The 11,804-nt window shown below is 39.7% G+C and overlaps 1 protein-coding gene across 2 annotated transcripts in view; it reads right to left on the reverse strand.

Annotated features, from left to right (window-relative positions):
- Positions 1 to 285: 285 nt before the first annotated feature.
- The window catches only part of LOC136838480 (uncharacterized), a 135,492-nt gene continuing 123,973 nt past the window's right edge, over positions 286 to 11,804 (reverse strand). The window contains exons 1-4 of one of the 2 annotated variants that reach the window (XR_010853006.1): positions 11,024 to 11,228; positions 8,311 to 8,423; positions 6,629 to 6,799; positions 286 to 3,042 (exon numbers count right to left, since the gene is read on the reverse strand). The gene's annotated coding sequence lies outside the window, so the exon portion shown is untranslated. Of the gene's footprint in view, positions 3,043 to 6,628; positions 6,800 to 8,310; positions 8,424 to 11,023; positions 11,229 to 11,804 lie in introns of those variants that run through there. The other variant, XR_010853007.1, reaches the window with a different exon arrangement.

The raw sequence follows: 11,804 nt of genomic DNA on the forward strand, positions 1-11,804 counted from the left end.
AGTACTAGCCCCTTGTGATCAAATGTCCTAAAGGACATTTGATCCCCAAGGGCCAGTACTATACATTGGCAAAACACATTTGACCCTCCCAGGGGCTTAGACTAAACACGGCAAAACTGGGCAGATAAAATCACTGTTTTGCCGTGTTTAGTACTAGCCCCAAGATCAAATGTTCCCAAGGGAATTGGTCATTACACATATTCCCTAGTGATTACGTGTAATCCCTGATTTCACATATTCCCTGTAACATATATATACACATCCACATACGCACACACACACATATATGCATATATATTTATTTATTTATAATGTTTACTTACATATCACATACAATCTGAAGCCTCTTTACTTTATCACATCTTTGTCAGGAGCCTTGACATATTTACAGTGATCCAAGGGTGGCTTTACCGTGTGAAGGCCTATGACAGAGGGAGTGCGTTGCATAAACAAAACCAGATTAATCACTTACCAAGAAAATGATACTTATTGAAAGTAGGTCTAGTTCTATGCAAAACTTCCAGTGCAGCAGGTTGTACGCCTAGCGTTTCTTAAGGGTGAGGTGCCCTATGCCATGACCATGTAATTCTCTCCTCTCGTAAATACAGGCCATAATACCAATAGAAACCAGACGTTTTCTCTTTTGAATGAACATGAAAAAAAAGCACCATCAGCAAAGGTTACAACAGGCCTGGCAAGGGCGAGGAAAGACAGTGCAACCCAAACAATGCAGGAGAATTATAAAGACCCTACTTCCTTGGCCCTGATTCTGCCTAGTCATCCCCCTCCTGCTGATTGTGGGAAGCTTTCACAACGGATAAGGTAGCACAACTGAGACGTGCGTGTTGGGGGAGGGGTAGGGGGAGGTACCGTCAAGAAGAAACTAAAGGGAAGACGAAGGGGGGAAGGAAGAAGATGGGGGAGAAGACGGTGACGGACACTTGCGATGCTTCTTCTTCACAACACGGGTGAACTTCTCTCGAAAACGATGTCGTCTATATCACCCCAAGATCTAGAGATTACCTATACTTTCTAGAGCTTGTGTCAACCACTACTTCATGAGACCATCAGAAGTCAGAACACGGATCCAGCGTAAAAGTCACCACTGCGGTAGGGGATCCAAAGCTCTGCGGGGGATACGCCGCCGACTGAGCGGAGAAACCACCACCACAAACGCGGTTATGTACTTTTGGTGGCCGGTAATAAAGTCACGGGGAAAAAAGTCACAATTTTGGGTAGGAAATAAAGTCACGGGAAAATGTCACAATAATTTATGGTGGCCGGTAATAAAGTCACGGGAAAAATTCACAACATTTCTTGGGGGTCTCATTATCTTTTTGATATTTACAGTCTTTTGTTTATATTTTTACGGAAATCCCCAACGGGCTTGTACTAAACACGCCGCAAAGGTGGATACATGCCAGGTTAAAACCCTTGGGGGTCACTATCTGGAAAGATTATTGAGACTTTTTTCCGTTACTTATTTTACCTGGATTCGGACCTCCAGCTATTGCAGCAATGCACTAACCTGTGCTATTCAACTTAGATTTGGGAACACGCTTGCACGTGGCGAAGTCCCAGGCTTCAAAAGTGATGCTTTTACTATTAATAGGCCTATACGACCATTTCGAAGTCAAGGGAATCAAGGAAACAAACTCCTTCGTGATACCCCGATTTAGGTGACGAACCCCAAACCAAGCAATCAACGTGATAACTAAATTCACTTACCAAAAATAACATTAGGACTAAAAGAACACAGTGGTTAAGATAATATTGTCATAGACCGAAAGGATCTTTTGTATGATATGAAATACTTCCGTACAAGGCCGCCGCTAACGATCAGTTATACCTGCGCAATTATGCCTGCGCAGTCGGCCTGTACAGGCAAAACTGAACCCACGAACGTTCGGTTTTGCCTTCAGCCCTCCACACGCATAACTGTGCAGGTATACCTGAACGTCAGTAGGTTCAGTTTTGCCTGCACAAGCCGACTGTGCGGTCACAACTGCGCAGGTATAACTGATCATTACGTCTGATTTCTCCAAAACTTTCCTGGCCCAGTTCAGATGAAGTTAAAACACGCGTCGCGTCTTGGCACAGATTTTACTTTGTAGCTTCACAACTCTGACTAACGTTATTGCAGAAGCTAATATAATATAATTTATAGCGTAATTTTGCTTGCAATCTACACGAATTGTAATTCGGCACAGGGGTGGTACTCATTCTCACATTACCTATCTTGTTTTCATTATTCCTGATCAGTCATGCTAAGATTACCTGCGTATCATTCTCATGCATCCACGTATACACTGAAATCAAGATTCAAAATATCACATATTCACTGAAATCAAAATTCAAAATATCACATATACACTAAAATCAAAATTCAAAATAATGTGTTTCAGGTGCAAGCAAAAAAATCTGAATACATGAGTGTTCCTATGGACCGCGTAATGTCCTTTCATCCTTGCAATACAAAATTATTTGGTATATGGAAATTTTACATCAGTTCTGACTCTCCAAAGAGCTCTGAATACATGAATACATGACTATCAGGTTTTTCCCTAAATTCTAGTGCAAACTTAAGGCATGGAATGACAACAGAAAGTTCATGATGAGCAGAAGTATTTTCAAAACATGAACCAAAGTTTAGAGGCTAAAAGAATCTTTACAATATCAACACTAAAAGTGGTCCTCGAGTGTACTCCAACCTTCGTTAAATATGTAATCCATAAATTCTTTTATTATTCTTTTTTGCTTGCTATCATCTCTCGATCTGCTGCTCCACAGTGAGCAAAGGGAACCCAGTAATTTGGGATCTCTTTCAATCGTTACTGATAAGTCAACACCTTAATTTTTGTATTTCATTCACCTGCCCTTTTAATATCATTGATCTTCTTCATGCCTTTTACCGTCGTGACTCCCTTGACAGTCATTAATTTATGTTGCCTTTTTCCCACTGTTTACCTTTACAGAATTTTCTGTAGGATGTGGCAATGCGATTTCTCTTTTGACGTGTGCTGACGAGTTGGAAAGAGGGAGCTGAAAAGATAAAAGTAAAAAATTAGGAAACAGGAGGAAGGTCCTCGGAACAACGTAAGAGTAAGCACACCTGAAAAGAGAGCAAAAGAGGGGGATAATTCTGAGCGTGAAGAGAACTGAATGAAACCTTTTCCTAAGAGAGTTACCGAGAAGAGAACAAAAGAGGGGGATGATTCTGAGCGTGAAAAGAGCTGAACGAAACCTTTTCCTAAGAGAGTTAACGAAAAGAGAGCAAAAGAGGGGGATAATTCTGAGCATGAAAAGAAGTGAGGGGAAACCTTTTCCTGAGAGAGTTGCCGAAAAGAGAGCAAAAGAGGGGGATAATTCTGAGCGTGAAAAGAACTGAATGAAACTTTTTCCTAGGAGAGTTGCCGAAAAGAGAATTAAAAGCGGGGGATAATTCTGATAATTAAAAGAATTAAAGGAAACCTTTTCCTAAGAGAATTACTCAAAAGAGAATAAAAGAGGGGGATAATTCTGATAATTAAAAGAATTAAAGGAAACCTTTTCCTAAGAGAATTACTCAAAAGAGAATAAAAGAGGGGATAATTCTGATAATTAAAAGAATTAAAGGAAACCTTTTCCTAAGAGAATTACTCAAAAGCGAATAAAAGAGGGGGATAATTCTAATAATTAAAAGAATTAAATGAAACCTTTTCCTAAGAGAATTACTCAAACGAGAATTAAAAGCGGGGGATAATTCTGAACATAAAAAAGAATTTAATGAAACCTTTTCCCTGCCGAATTGCTGAATGGAGAATTAAAGGAGGGGGATAATTCTGAGCATAAAAAGAATTAAATGAAGCCTTTTCCTACGATAATTGCTCAAAAGAGAATTAAAATCGGGGGGTAATTCTGATAATTAAAAGAATTAAATGAAACCTTTTCCACAGGAATTACTGAAAAGAGAATACAAGAGAGGAATATTTCTGAGCATAAAATAATGAGACGAAAAGAGGGGGGGTGGACAATTTTGAGAATAAAAAGAATTAAATAAAACCTTTTCCTCAGGGAATTACTGAGAAGAGAATCCAAGAGGGCGACCATTCCGAGAATAAAGACAGTAAAATGAAACCTGTCCCTCACAAAATTACTCAACGTCAGTGTTCTGGCGAGACATCTTCAGAGAAGAGTAGTGAGATAAGATAAAATCAAGTAACGCAGGATGTATGGGTAAAGGGCTCTTGAAGTTAAGATAAGCTGAAAGTCGCCTACAGTTCAGAGGTTTAAGAGGAAGGAGGAGAGGGAACAGAGAAAAGAATAGACTATAGAATTTAGGCCAAAGGCCAAGCGCTGGGACCTGTAAGGTCATTGAGCCCTGAAAGGGACATTTGACAGTAAGAAGGTTTGAAAGGTGTAACGGGAGGAAAACCTCGCAATTGCACTAGGAAACAATTTTTAAAGAGGGTGGAAGTCTGATGGAAGTAAGAGATATGAATGGAGGTACAGTAAAAGAAATGTGAGAGGTTGCAGCTAGGGGCCTAAGGAAGGGACGCTGCAAAGACCATTAAGTAATGCCTACAGTGCACCATGTGGGGTGCACTGACGTCACTATCTCCCTACGGGGAAAGGAGAAGAAGATCTAGAAATCATTAACTAGACAGGATGAAATCCTGGGTGCGAGTCAAGTGATTCATACAAATAATGTACCTGGTAGTCAACTGATTAATGCGGGTCACAGCCGAGGAGGGAGAAGGGCTCAGGCTAACAACTTCATCCCAAAATATAAGCTGTATCACAGGGCAATATATTCTTTAGTCATTCTCTCTCTGAGGAAGTGATACAGAGCAGAGAAATATTGGTATATATACACATATAAATGAGGGCAAATGCCACGAAGGAAACGTGAAACAACGGAGTGGTTGCTGGGCCTTTCGACACACTGTCCTTTACTAGCTACTAAAGGACCGCGTGTCGAAAGGCCTAGCAACCACTCCGTTGTTTCACTTTCCCTTCGTGACATTTGCCTTTACTTATACATTCATCACGTTTCATATCTTCGTGATTCAGTTATACATACACACATATATACATATATGTATATATATATACATACATATGTATGTATATATATACTGTATATATATACATATTTATATATATAAATATATACGGTATATATACATTATACAGTATATATACACAAATATAACTATATATCCATACACTATTTCCCCTTGGAAGAAGTGTCTCTAAAGGTGTACGACTTACAAGTTACTACTCAAATCTTGAGGATGGGGTTGCTAGCCTGATGCCCTTTCTCTTCACCCTAGTAGATGCTTCGTAACCCTACATCTCTCTTTCCCCCTATACTTCTTACTCCAATATCCACTTTGTAAAAAATTTTTTCTTAGTAGTTTTTACCTTATTCCTTTCATTCGCGGTCCATATGACCACTTTACTTCCACAATAACATTGGACTGTCATTCATTGCTTCCATGGGCACGAGTCTTTAGTTTTAAACCATTAACTGGAGATTCATTTACACAAGTCTAATTTACATATCTATATACATATATGTGTGTAAATAAATATATATACAAAACACACACATATATACATATATGTGTAAATAAATATATATACAAAAACACACACACAAACATATATATATATAACTTTATCACTTACACAATTGTTCTGTGCATTAATACAGTTAATAACGGGACTTCATTTAAACAGAACGGTATCTAGCGGAGATATTTATTCAGGAAAAGTTACAAGCTTTCCAGGGCCAACTGTCTTCATCGCCAGGTAGCCATAGATTGAACAACCACGTGGTCCAGCTGCATTTATATGCATATGAAGGAGGAAATCGAAGGAGAAGGATGATAATTAAAGGATTTAAGAAAGCCAACACACGAAATTGGAACAGCAAGTCATTAATTCCCTCCCCGTTACACATAAATACAAATGGGCCACGTGTCTGGTCATTCTACGGCTACCAGGCAATGAGGACAGTTGGTCCTGGAAAGCTTGTAACTTTCCCTGAATAAATAACTCCGCTTAGATACTGTCCAGTTTAAATAAGGTCCTGTTATGAATATATATATATATATATATATATATATATATATATATATATATATATTATATATATATATATATATATATATATATATATATATAATAGTATAAAACTGCTTTTCTGAGTACACAGTGAAGCCTGGTTGTAAATTGCACTGGTTGCATTACTGGCTCATTATGGTCAAGACTTGTAGCTCAAATGCTGGGTAGAGGAATCTCACTTACTACAAATACTGCTCTTAATGATAATGTACTACTCCTACTATCAATAAAATTGTAATGGACATACTATCACTAATAACGTACTACAACTATCAATAAAAATATACTACTACTACTACTACTATTTCTATAGAGTTTTTTTGAGCTGACGGTTAATATCCACAGCCGGTTTCGCCGAAACTTTAAAATCTCGCTTCTGATTGGCCAACTCTTTTGAACTGCAACCTCTGGAGGGCGCCGGTGAGCCGCAAGAGCTGCCATCAATCACGATATCGGCTGTGGATATTTCCCGTCGGCTCCAAAAGGGACTTAAAAAAAAGGAACACACTAATAGTACCTTTTTACCGGGAGGCAGAAGGACCTGTTTCGACGATGCATTTGCAGCCTTCCCCTCGGCAACGACTGACTTGTTTATCCCGGAGGCGCCCAAGGCGAGATTCCTCGCCAGGGAGATGCCCCCAGAGCAGCCAGTTTGCCCTCGATGGCCTCATCTGTAAGCCACGATTGTCTGAAAAGAAGAAGATGAAAAAGAAGAAAAACTTACTGGAGGAACTGATCTGGCAACAAACAAGGAGGAGGAGGAGGAGGAGGAGGAGGAGGAGGAGGAGGAGGGGGAGGGAGGGGAGGAGGAGGAGGGAGGGGGGAGGCAGGGGGAAGAGGGAGGAGGGTGGGGGTGGGCAGGGGGAGGGGGAAGAGGAGGGAGGAGAAAGATGGGATAGGAAAAGGAGAGAGAGAGAGAGAGAGAGAGAGAGAGAGAGAGAGAGAGAGAGAGAGAGAGAGAGACTTATGTATAAGAACTGGTCGACAGTAAGAGAGGAGGAGTGGGGATGGGGGAGGTGGAAGAGGAAAAATGGAGAGAGAAGGGGAGAGAGAAGGGGAGAGAGAAATATGTGAAAAACAGAGAGAGAGAGAGAGCAGAAACTTATGTAGAACTGATCTACAGTAAAGGAGGAGAAGGAGAAGGGATGAGGAAAAAAATTAAATATACCTTAGTTTAACCAGACCACTGAGCTGACTAATAACAGCTCTCCTAGGGCTGGCCTGAAGGATTAGGATTCTTATTTTACGTGGCTAAGAACCAACTGGTTACTTAGCAACGGGACTACAGCTTATTGTGGAACTGAATCATTATTATAGCGAGAAATGAATTTCTATCACCAGAAATAAATTCTCTAACTTCATCAGCTACATGGAATTGAACCTGCCCACTGAGGACAGTCTGAAGCTCAACTGACTCACAACAAGGCTGGAGGATGAGGAAAATGAGAGAGAGAGAGAGAGAGAGAGAGAGAGAGAGAGAGCAATGGCAGAGAAAAAAGAAAGCGGGGCAGGAAGAGGTAGCATGAGAAAGAGAAAGAGGAAGCAATCAGAAGGAAGTGAACGAAGAAAAGAAGAGAGAGAGAGAGAGAGAGAACAGTGGAAACGACAGATAACAGAAGAGGAGAAAGAACACCGAGGGGGAAAGAGACGAAGGAAGGAAGAGGAGAGATGACTGAGAGTAAGAGGACGGCGAAAAAGAAAAAAAAATAGATGGACGAGAATGAGAATGAAGGTATAAATGCTCCGGAATCTAAAATAAAAAGAGAGAAAACGTAAATAATGAATCTGCCATTATCTAAATAAAGTTAAAACTCCTGGAAAGAAATCAGGTGGGTATTATGGGCATGGGACAGTAGTTGTGGATGTGATGGGCATGGAAAGGAAGTGACGGGTATAATGCCCTAAGAAAGGAACTGAAGGTTATATGGGGGGGGGGGTTGGAATAGAAGTGACAGGCACAATGGATGTAACGCAATAATGTGACCGGTTAGAAACAGTTACAGCTACATAGATCATTGGTAGCGAAAGAACACCTGGCTAATCGGTTACAATCTTACCTGAGAGAGAGAGAGAGAGAGAGAGAGAGAGAGAGAGAGAGAGAGAGAGAGAGAGAGAGAAGACATCCCGTAACCAACATTAAAAATAAAGAATAGGCAAAACACCAGTCAACTGGCCCACTAATTCAAGCAATGGCCCTACCTTGAACACACGTAGATAAGACCCAGCACGAAGAAGACGGCGCAATTTCTCCGTAAGGTCTGCTTTTGAGTCAAGGGGCAAATGAAACATCGCAACATGACTGAGTTTTAATTCTGTAAAAAAAAAAAAAGAAAAAAATATTAGTAAAATTAATATTCTAAAACAACGAGCATCAATAACGACTGAATACACATTTTCTAAAAGTATTTCGTTATAGAGACAGAATGATAAACATCCCCTACTGCTGAAATTCAGTCTAAAAACATGCACAGATAGATATCACTGAATTACTTTTCGTATAAGATACACTTTTGCTTCAGACAGTATCTCCACTGAGACAGCTACTTAAATTGAACTGAATGCCATATTAATATAGTCATTATAAAAACTATTATTATTATTGCAAAATGCCCACCCATTCAATGGAACGTTCCCACAAGGGAATCAACAGTACGCTCGCATGTGAACACAATACCAGATTGAGGGAAAATGTAATATATGGATGATTATAGCTTAACAAACACCTGGAGGCCAAGGTCACGGCACTTGAAAATAGCACTACAGAGTGACAGAGAATAATGCTGCCCTAAATGGAAAACTACAGTATCTGCAAAATTTTCGAAATTGAGATACGCCACCTATTCGGTTGGTGAAACACTAATACACAAGTTACTGCAGTTTCAGAATGATTCTTCAGTGCTTTATTTAGAGGGTTCTATTTGCAGTATCTGCAAAATCAGGAGTTAGGCAAGGGAAAGCTGCAGTATGTACCATTTTTCTCAGTTCTGTATTTTTGCAGATACTGCAGTCTTCCATTTTAGGGCAGAATGGCACTGGTAACTTCCGATGCCCACTCCCTCAATTGTCGCATTTTGGTTGGTAACGCTTAGGCATTGGCATAACTTGGTCTTACTGCGCTAGGATCATTATCTATCTTTGCTTGCAAGGATTTCAATATGCATTCCTTTAAGAGTTTTAATATGAATTCCTTTATCTTAAAACTATTATTTCTTGAAAAAACGGGTAAAGAGAGAGTCTGGTGCGTGTAAAGAGTAATAAAAGTATTAATAAACACGGTAAAAAAAAAAACTGACTTTTTGAGACAAAAAAAAAAGCGTCACAGAAAAATGGGGCACGTCACAGAAAAATGGGGCAATCTATGGCAATAATAGTCGAATTACATAGCCTGGCACTGCCATACAAACAAAGAAACAAACAAACTCAAAGAAATAAAGATATCTGCAAGGATATTGATACAGATGCAATATTAACACAAGTACCCGTTCGCAGAACAACAGATCTATGAAACGCCACGAATGAAAACATCTATGCATTAAGATACGAAGTGACAGACACATTTGAAAAATACTCCGTAACATAATGTGATAATAATATTAATGAGTGTTCTATTTTGGAAATGGAGACAGTTACGCTTAACGAAAAAAAAAAAATTAAAGCGAGTTTCCCAACATTGAAAAACCAAATGCAAATTACGCTTCAACAAAGTTCTGCGAAAAAAAATTAAAACCTAACAAGTCCCAAAATAAACACATAAAGACATAATGAGTAAAAATCCACAATAATGCAAATGAGAGACTGTATTTTTCCAAAATACAAAAGTGGTTAAAACAAAGGAGCGTTTGGCCAGACCGTAGTGCAAAAATACAGTCTCTCATTTACATTCTTGTGACTTTTCACTCATTATTTCCGGTCACATTACTGCAACTTCGAGAGTTAGGACAAGGGATTTTGACGTGTAATACTGAAGATCTAAGAAAATGATTGAGAGACGAAATATTCCTTCTGGTTATTCAGCGCCCTGGGAGGGAAGAAATCACCAAAATAACCATGGTGGAGGCGAGTAATATACAGCGTGGCCAATTACGTCAAAACCTTTCTTGTCAATCAATTTCGAAGGCCTTCCTTGGCAGAAAAAGACTACCTTGCACAACATAAGTCCTGAGGGTCATTCCTTATGTCTCCTGCGCAGTCATTCAACGAAATGTGAGGATCTTCTCTCTCTCTCTCATTCCTTAGATCTCCTACGGAATCAGTTAACGAAATGTGAGGATCGATCTCTCTCTCTCTCATTCCGTACATCTCTACGGAATCAGGTAACGGAATGTTGGGACCTTTTCTCTCTCTCTCTCTCTCTCTCTCATTCCTTAGATCTCCTACGGAATCAGTTAACGAAATATTAGGATTCTCTCTCTCTCTCTCTCATTCCGTACATCTCCTACGGAATCAGGTAACGGAATGTTGGGACCTTTTCTCTCTCTCTCTCTCTCTCATTCCTTACATCTCCTACGGAATCATTTAACCAAATGTGAGGACCTTTCTCTCTCTCTCTCTCTCTCTCTCTCTCTCTCTCTCTCTCTCTCTCTCTCTCTCTCTCTCTGCTTTGACTGAATTTCTGAATGGAATAAGAGCGAACGCGTTTAACATCAGTACTAGCCTTACCCACTTGTTTGTAAGTTTGCAAAGCACCTTATCCACTTTACGACGATGGAGGTCCTACAGAAATATTCTCTATAATTTGCAACTTTTTTTTTGTCCCCCAAGACGAAAATTAACCTAAACCGCCATCTCGTCAGCTCTGGGGAATTCGAAACGGAATGCAAGCACGACTGTGACTTGTGTTTTCAACAGGCGAATAAAGATTCCAAACCGCGAAAAGAAAAAGAGGGGGAAAAAGGGCAAGCAAAATATTTACCTTCGTGCAATCACAAACAACGGGTAAGATGTAAACGGTTAAATCCGAATGTCTTTCGCAGCCACAGACACAACAAAGGCTTCGCCATCCACTGTACGAGGGATACAAGTGCAACAAAAGAGGGGCAATTATTTCTCTGGGATGCTGAAAAGTGCAGCATACCAGTTCCCCCCAGAAAAAAGCAGCGTCACAGTTCAGAGTCACGTCGTAACGACACTTGTAACGCACTAAAAGAGCATGTGTGCAGCAGCGACCAATGACACTTGCCAGGCAACGGGAGGAGAGAATAGAACATGATGTTCGTGATGAACACGTGTGGATTGTTACAAAGCAGCCGGGGGTGGGGGGTAGGGGGTTTGGGGGGGAAGAATGGTGACAGTTCAGTGTTCAGTGCCGAACTCTGAAACTTGAAAAAAAGCAAATTGGAGAACAAACACTGAAACTTGAAAAAAAGCAAATTGGAGAACAAACACTGAAACTTGAAAAAAAGCAAATTGGAGAACAAACACTGAAACTTGAAAAAAAGCAAATTGGAGAACAAACACTGAAACTTGAAAAAAAAGCAGATTGGAGAACAAAATTGAAACTTGAAAAAAAAAAGCAAATTGGAGAACAAACACTGAAACTTGAAAAAAAGCAAATTGGAGAACAAACACTGAAACTTGAAAAAAAGCAAATTGGAAAACAAACACTGAAACTTGAAAAAAAGCAAATTGGAGAACAAACACTGAAACTTGAAAAAAAAAGCAAATTGGAGAACAAACATTGAAACTTGAAAAAA

The sequence above is a fragment of the Macrobrachium rosenbergii genome, chromosome 5 (genome assembly GCF_040412425.1).
Source record: "Macrobrachium rosenbergii isolate ZJJX-2024 chromosome 5, ASM4041242v1, whole genome shotgun sequence".
NCBI lineage: Eukaryota > Metazoa > Arthropoda > Malacostraca > Decapoda > Palaemonidae > Macrobrachium > Macrobrachium rosenbergii.